The sequence below is a fragment of the Mustela putorius genome, unplaced genomic scaffold (assembly GCF_011764305.1).
Source record: "Mustela putorius furo isolate JIRA1106 unplaced genomic scaffold, ASM1176430v1.1 tig00003987_pilon_pilon_pilon, whole genome shotgun sequence".
In the NCBI taxonomy this organism is placed as follows: domain Eukaryota; kingdom Metazoa; phylum Chordata; class Mammalia; order Carnivora; family Mustelidae; genus Mustela; species Mustela putorius.
In genome coordinates, this window is record NW_025422126.1 from 13,284,722 (window position 1) to 13,292,835 (window position 8,114).

The 8,114-nt window shown below is 39.2% G+C and overlaps 1 pseudogene; it reads left to right on the plus strand.

Annotated features, from left to right (window-relative positions):
- Positions 1 to 514: 514 nt before the first annotated feature.
- LOC123389573 lies at positions 515 to 1,777 on the plus strand (annotated as a pseudogene).
- Positions 1,778 to 8,114: the final 6,337 nt, after the last annotated feature.

The following is an 8,114-nucleotide window of genomic DNA, read 5'->3' on the forward strand; positions in this document are numbered from 1 at the left end:
TAGAAGTTCCACACATTTGTATTTTCAAGCAGAACCTCTAATCTATTCAAAAAGAGATTTCGAAATGATTCCATTTCAAAGTATGTTTTTAAATGTTTAAACATTTCTAGTTCCAAGGTGAAGACTGAGCACTTAGGATAAGACCAAATAGATTCTGAACCCTCATTAATCTATATACCACCTACTTAGACTTGTGGTGATAATTTTGACTGGGTTTAGAGTAAACTTAGCTTAGCTTAGCAAATGCAGAGCAGGGAATGTAGTACCAACTACATTCCAACTACAATGTAGTAATGCTTTTTCCTTAAGACTAATTCATGGTGTGAGGTTCCTGGGTATTTAAGGGGTCTATGAAAATGGTAACTTTGGGTTTGTAATGGTTGACTTAGTGGGACAGATCAGCTCTGACAGGCCATCACAGATGGTCTTAACTATTTAAAAAATAATGAAACAAGTCATTATTGTGAGTTAGTATAGTTTGGTTAATAATATTTTTCAAAATCTGGGATCCATGATGACGGGGGGTAAGGTCTATGTGTGTAAAAAAAAAAAAGTCCTTGATGGTGAAAAGTTTGGGAATTACTGTCCCAAAGTATAAATTATTAAAATCAGCAAGATCACAGAGGATTTTCAAAATATAGTATAGTTTTATGTATATTACCAAAAAATGAAATGAAAATAAGTGAAATATAACAGCAGTTCTTTTTAATTTGTAGTCTGTGGGAAATTAACCATTTTCTTCTTTTCTGTTTCTCCAGTTTGTATTTAATTTAATGATATGCATTAATTTATAATTATAGATATATAATTTATTAATTTAAAAAGTTAGACCATGATTTCTAAGCAAGTATTTTAGAAAATAATCTATACACATTTATGCACTATTCTTTTCTGTTTCATTTAATCAAGGTCCTTAAGCCTCTACCTTTCTTCTATTTCATCTATTTCAATCCTACCTTCCTCATTTAATGCTTTTTTTTTTTTTAAAGATTTTATTTATTTATTTGACAGACAGAGATCACAAGTAGGCAGAGAGAGAGGGGGAAGCAGGCTTCCCACCAAGCAGAGAGCCCGATGTGGGGCTGGATCCCAGGACCCTGGGATCATGACCTGAGCTGAAGGCAGAGGCTTTAACTCGCTGAGCCACCCAGGGGCCCCTCATTTAATGCTTTTAATGGTGGGCATTTCTGCATCAGTTAGGAAGGACGTTGGGTTTGAGGTTGGTTGAGTTTTGACGAGACCTCAGTTGCAATGCCTTCCTGCCAAGCATCTGCGATTTCATAATGTTGGAGCATTCACTGTAACCTGGGGTGTTGTGGCTTTCTATAAGTTTGCTGTGGCCAAACTAAGAAAGAAGGCATATGCAGATTTCTACAGAAATTATGATTCCATGAAAGATTCTTGAGGAGATGAAGAAGGCTGGTATCTTTCAGAGTGCAAAGTAATGTTGGAATGTAAAGAATTTCTTTGAGTTGAGTTCCATGGAAGTTTGTCACTGACCTGTGTTTCTGAACTATGAACATGAGTACTGGGTTATGAAATAGTTTCTCTTGATAAACAACTAACAGTGACAACAAAACAGTTAATGGTGAAATGACTGATTGGGACCTGAGTCTTGATATTGGCTTGCAACTTTCAGAAAATAATGTCAAATCTGTCAATTGATTGGAAGTAGTCTAAAAGGGGTGAGGCCAAAATGTACTTCAAGAAGTCTCGAGAAGTAACTAAGTTTGCTTCAGTAGTCACAAGAATGAGTCAGTTAGGCCTCCAAACTCTACACTGGGGCATAGCCAAAAGCTATCTTTCCAGGACACAGCCTGGAAGATTTATTTTTAATAAAAATAAAGTACTGGTTTTCTTTTCCTATTTTAAAGAGCAATACACAGTCAATGTAGAAAAATTAGAAAAGAAAACAAAACTATAAAGCAAAATGAAAGCTATAAAGCAAAAAAAAAAAAAAAAAAAAAGAAAGAAAGAAAAAAAAGAAAAGAAAAAGAGAGAGAGAGAGAAAGAAGCTTTTTTGGGGGAGGGGAGAATGCTCTTTTAAAACACAGAATCTAGAGTTTTATCCTCAAATGACTCAATCAGAATATCTGGGGCAGAACCTAGAAAGCTGCATTTTTAAACCAGCATGCTGGGTGAGCCACTCTCCTAGTGACGACTAGCAGGTATGGGGTGTTGAACTCAAGATAAATTTGTGTCAAAACGTACACTGAGCTCTCTGATGAATTATCTTGCTGTATAAGGTAACTTAACCTTACACCCCTTTATTGTGTGTATCATTTGGATTTATTGGCTTCTTTTTATATATTCTGGCTCAAAATGATTACAGAAGCCATCCGAATAAAAAATTGAGACAGCTAAAACAAGAAAAAAAATTTTTTAAAGGAAAAAAAATTGAGACATTTTATACAAGATTCTAGTAGTATAATTATTATTACTACCAGTATGATTATTTTGATTTGAAAAGTCTTACAGTAGTAGAAAAAGAAGTAATGTTACTTTTATTGAAAGGAATGAAATTGAAGGGGCACCTGGGTGGCTCAGTTGGTTGAACATCAGCCTTCTGCTCGGGTCACGATCCCAGGCTCCTGGGATCAAGTTCCGAGTCTGGCTTTCAGCTCAGCGGGGAGCCTGCTTCTCCCTCTACCTCTGCCTGCTGCTCTACCTACTTGTGCTCTCACTCTCTGTCTCTCTACCTCTGGAAAATAAATAAATAATAACTTTAAAAAATATGAAATTGAAACAATCCTGACAAATTTGGGACAAATGGCTTTGCACACTGTGAAATATGTTGAAGTATTTCCCTTAGATAGAGAAAGGTCATACGGTGAAGCTAACAGCAAGGATAAAGCAAGCACACACGAAAATGCAAGTTAAAACAACAGTAGATTCCACTGCACACCTATTAGAGTGGCCAAAATCCAGAACACTGACAACACTAAATGGTGGTGAGAATGTGGAGCAACAGGGACTCCTTTCAGTGCTGGTAGGAATACAAAATGGTACAGCCACTTTCAAAGACAGTTGGGCAGCTTCTTAAAAACTAAACATAATCTGGGGCCCCTGGGTGGCTCAGTTTGTTACATCTGATTCTTGATTTTGGCTCAGGCCCAGTTCATGATCTCAGGGTCATGAGATTGAGCCCCAAGTCAGACTCTATGCTGGGTGTGGAGCCTGCCTAAGATTCCCTCTCTCCGTGTGCATGCTCTCTCTCTTTCTCTCTCTCAAAAAAAGAAAAAAACTAGACATACTCTTATCATAGCGTCTAGCAATCACTCCTTAGTATTTACTCAAAGGAGTTGAAAACTTACGTCCTCCCAAAAACCTGCAAACCCGCAAACAAGCTGTATTCATAATTGCCAAAGCTTGGAAGCAACCAAAATGTCCCTCAGTCGCTGAGTGGATTAATAATCTGTGGTACACCCAGACCATGGAATGTTATTCAGTGCTAAAAAGAATGAACTATCAGACCATGAAAAGACATGGAGGACACCTAAATGCATATTACCAAGTGAAAGAAGCTAGTGTGAAAAGGCTATGTACTGCGTGTTTCCAACTATATGATTCTGGGAAAGGTAAAACTAAAAAGATCAGTTGTTTCCCAGGGTTAAGGGGGAGGGAGGGATGGGTAGGCAGAGAACAGAGGATTTTTAGAAACTACTTTGTGTGGTGCTACGACATATTTATATGGTGGATATGTGTCAGTATAAATTCAAACCCCCAGTATGTACCACACCAAGAGTGAACCGTAGTGTTTGCTTTGGATGGATGAACTTTGGACTTTGGATGATAATGATGTGTCAGTGTGGTTCTCCAATTGTAAAAAATAAACTACTGCAGTGAAGGATTTTGATATGTGGAAGACTATGTGTATGTGGGGGCAGGAGGAAAGCTCTCTACCTTCTTCTCAATTTTGCTGTGAGCCTAAAACTGTTCTAAAAAATAAAGTTTATTTTTTAAAAAATGAGAGAGAAACAAAAATAACCTGATATAGGGCTTTAAAAAAGAAAGAATTCTCTTAATTATGCATTCATTCATTCACTGGACTTATCTTGAGGACCTACTGTCTTCCAGGTATTGTGCTAGTAAAGAGAAGGAATGTCTGAGAGAATTTTTTAAATTGAGATATAATTGATACATAACAGTGGAAAGTTTAAACTTATTATCATTGTTTGGCAGTAATTTCTTTCAGAACTTCAAAAACTGTCTGTCCAGACCTGGTAGGAAGTAGATGTGTAGTAATTATAGAATTTTATATCAAATGATAGTTTCATGAAAGATAGAGGAAAAAGAACCTTACATTTCTTGAATACCTACTAAATGTTAAGCATTGTGATGCCAACTTTACAAACTTTGTCTCACTTAATCCTTATAACCTCCAGGGACGTAGGTATTTTTATCCCTAATTTGCAGATAAGGAAACTGAGATTTAGGAGATGAAGTCACTTGCCTGGAGTCACACACAAAGTGGTTGACATTGTATTGAAACAGATATTACTAATTTTGTTCTGACTACATTAATACTGAAGTTCTTTTTTTTTTTTTTAAGATTTTATTTATTTATTTGACAGAGATCACAAGTAGGCAGAGAGGCAGGCAGGGAGGAGGGAGGAAGCAGGCTCCCTGCTGAGCAGAGAGCCCAATGTGGGGCTCAATCCCAGGATGTTGGGATCACGACCTGAGCCGAAGGCAGAGGCTTTAACCCACTGAGCCACCCAGGCGCCCCAATATTGAAGTTCTAATGGAGGTTTCCCTATAGAAACAGAATAATTATGAACTCAGGATTTGTTTTAAAATTTTTGACCTTTTTAAAAATAGCCTTCCCAATGGATAAAGAACATGTGGTGTATACACACACACGCATGCACACGCGCGCGCACGTGCAATGGAATAGTATGCAGCCATCAAAAGAAATGAAATCTTCCCATTTGCGACGACGTGGATAGAACTAGAGTGTACTATGCTGAGCGAAATAAGTCAATCAGAGAAAGACAATTATCATATGATCTCCCTGATATGAAGAATTTGAGAGGTAGGGCAGGGAGTTGTGGGGTGTAGGGAAGGGAAAAATGAAACAAGATGGGAGTGGGAAGGAGACAAACCACAAGAGACTCTTATTCTCACAAAACAAACTGAGGGTTGCCGAGGGGGAGCGGGGTAGGGAGAGGGTGGTTGGGTTATGGACATTGGGGAAGGTATGTACTATGGTGAGTGCTGTGAAGTGTGTAAACCTGGCGATTCACAGACCTGTACCCCTGGGGCTAATAATACATTGTATGTCAATAAAAAATAAAAGAAATTAAAAAATAAAGATAAATTTTTTAAAAATAGCCTTCCCACAAAAACCAACCACAAAAGAGGAAACTCTCAGAAATACTTGATCTTGGGGCACCTGGGTGGCTCAGTGGGTTAAAGCCTCTGCCTTCGGCTCAGGTCATGATCTCAGGGTCCTGGGATCGAGCCCCACATGGGGCTCTCTGTTCAGCAGGGAGCCTGCTTCCCCCTCTCTCTCTGCCTGCCTCTCTGCCTATTTGTGATCTCGATCTGTCAAATAAATAAATAAAATCTTTAAAAAAAAGAAAAGAAAAGAAATGCTTGATCTTTACTTAACATCCAAGGTTTTTCTCTAGGATTTATAGTTACTCTGTAAATCTTAATGCTCTTTTTTTTTTTTTTTGAGATTTATTTCTTTATTTTTAGAGTGAGAGAGTGTGCCCACACAAGCAGGGGCAGAGAGAGAGAAAGAATCTCAAGCAGACTGTCAGCTATGGAGCCTGATTCTGGGCTAGATCCCAAGACCCTGAGATTATGACTGGAGCCGAAGCCACAAGTCAAGCGCTTAACTGACTGAGCCACCTGGGCACCCCTTGATACTCATCTCATAATCAGATATTGTGACTGGATTGACTGCTCTGTTCCCAGGGTTTATTTATTGAATTGTTCATCAGTGTCTTCATCAGAGAACATCAAAACAGTGACTGTTAAGCCTGAGGAAGTATTTATATTTTCGACTACTACGAGGCCCCTAGAATTAAACTAGCTCCAATACAGAAACCAGACTCCAGTTAATAGCAGATTAGAAAGAAAATGGTAGGTGCCAAAGGGATGATGACAATTCTGTATTTGCCATGTTTGGAGTGTCTGGGTGGCTCAGTGTGTTAGGCCTTTGCCTTCAACTCGGGTCATGATCCCAGGGTCCTGGGATTGAGTCCCACATTGGGCTCTCTGCTCAGCAGGGAGCCTGCTCCCCCCCGCCCCCGCCTGCCTCTCTGCCTACTTGTGATCTCTCTCTCTGTGTCAAATAATAAATAAAATCTTTAAAAAAAATGAATTTGTGGGCGCCTGGGTGGCTCAGTGGATTAAGCCGTTGCCTTCGGCTCAGGTCATGATCTCAGGGTCCTGGGATCAAGTCCCACATCGGGCTCTCTGCTCAGCAGGGAGTCTGCTTCTCTCTCTCTCTCTCTGTCTGCCTCTCTGTCTACTTGCGATCTCTCTCTGTCAAATAAATAAATAAAATCTTTAAACAACAAAAAAATGAATTTGCTGCATTTGAATTTGTATCACTATCCACAAATTGTCTATATTTTAGATCTTATGACTTTCTATGGAGTTTGGACAAATCCTACTCTCATAATAGAAATAGATTGAAGTTGGAACATGCCCTATGAGTATAGTTTCTTAGTAAGGGAGTATTTAGTGCTAGAAGGAGAGGTTGGACATAATCCAATGAAGTGTTGGAAAGGTAGAACTTTGACCAGGAAAAGTCAAAATAGCATGTTAGGAACAAACGGGGTGAAGGCCTAAGGGTCATGAGAGAAAGAATAAAGAGGAAGAAGACCCGTGTGAGAGAAAAAGGACTGAACACAAAACTCAGGGAGGAAAGGAGAATCTGGTATTTCCAGACATGTCCCTGGGGCTGAGCCTGCCACTGCCTCTGGGGCTTAAAGTTTCCTATTCATCTCTAGATCCACCCTCACTTTCCTTCTCCACTCTAATGCCTAGGACTTCAGTGGTCTGCAACTTTCAGTTAGGGTGGCATAAGGAAGCCGTAGCATGAGAGTAAAGGGAGGGCAGGGCATGCATTCCCTTGGCTTCCTTCTGACAGAGCCACCTCTGGCTGGCTGAGTCCCTCAACAAGGGCTGCCGCTCCTTTCTAGGCCATCAAATCTACCCATCCATCCCTCCTTCTCTTCACTTTCTTTATCCTTTTGGACCCTGGGTTGGTAACATCACAGACACTGTTAGCCCCCACTGTGTTTTGTGGAACCCTGATTGTCAATTTGTAATAGTCCCTTTTAGGCAAAAGACCTGTACTCTGAAAACTAGAAAACACTGATGAAAGCAATTGAAGATGACACAAACAAATGGAAAGATATTCTATGCTCATGGGTGGGGAGAACAAATATTGTTAACATCTCCATAGTACCCAAAGCAATCTACAGATTTAATGGAATCCCTATCAAAATACCAACAGCATTTTTCACTTAACTAGATCGAACAATCCTAGAATTTGTATGGAACCATGAAAGATTCCAAATAGCCAAAACAATCTTGAAAAAGAATAACAAGGGGTGCCTGGGTGGTTCAGTTGGTTAAGTGTCTGCTTTTGGCTCAGGTCATGATCCCAGGATCATACAGAAATACTAAGTGAAATAAGCCTGTCGGAGAAAGACAAATACAATGTGATTCCACTCATATGTGGAATTTAAGAAATAACAACAAAGGAAAAAAAAAAGGAAAAACAAACAAAAAGGACTCTTAAATATAGAGAACAACCTGGTGGTTGCTAAAAGGCTAGGTGAAGTAGATGATGGGAATTAAGAGTATACTTATTTGAAATGAGCACTGAGTAATGTTTAGAAATGTTGAATCATTAGGTTGCACAACTGAAAGTAATATGGCACTGTTAGTTATCCTTGAATAAAAACATTAAATAGATAAACAAACTAGGGCAAAAAGAGAGAGAGTGTGAGAGAATATATAGAAATTGCCCTAAAGTCTTCCAGGCATACATAGTTCCTGTGCAGCTAAGTAATATCTCTGATCACGTTGTATTCAATGAGTTTTCCTGCCTTCCTTCCCTCCAAGAATATGAGCTCCATGGGTGAGGA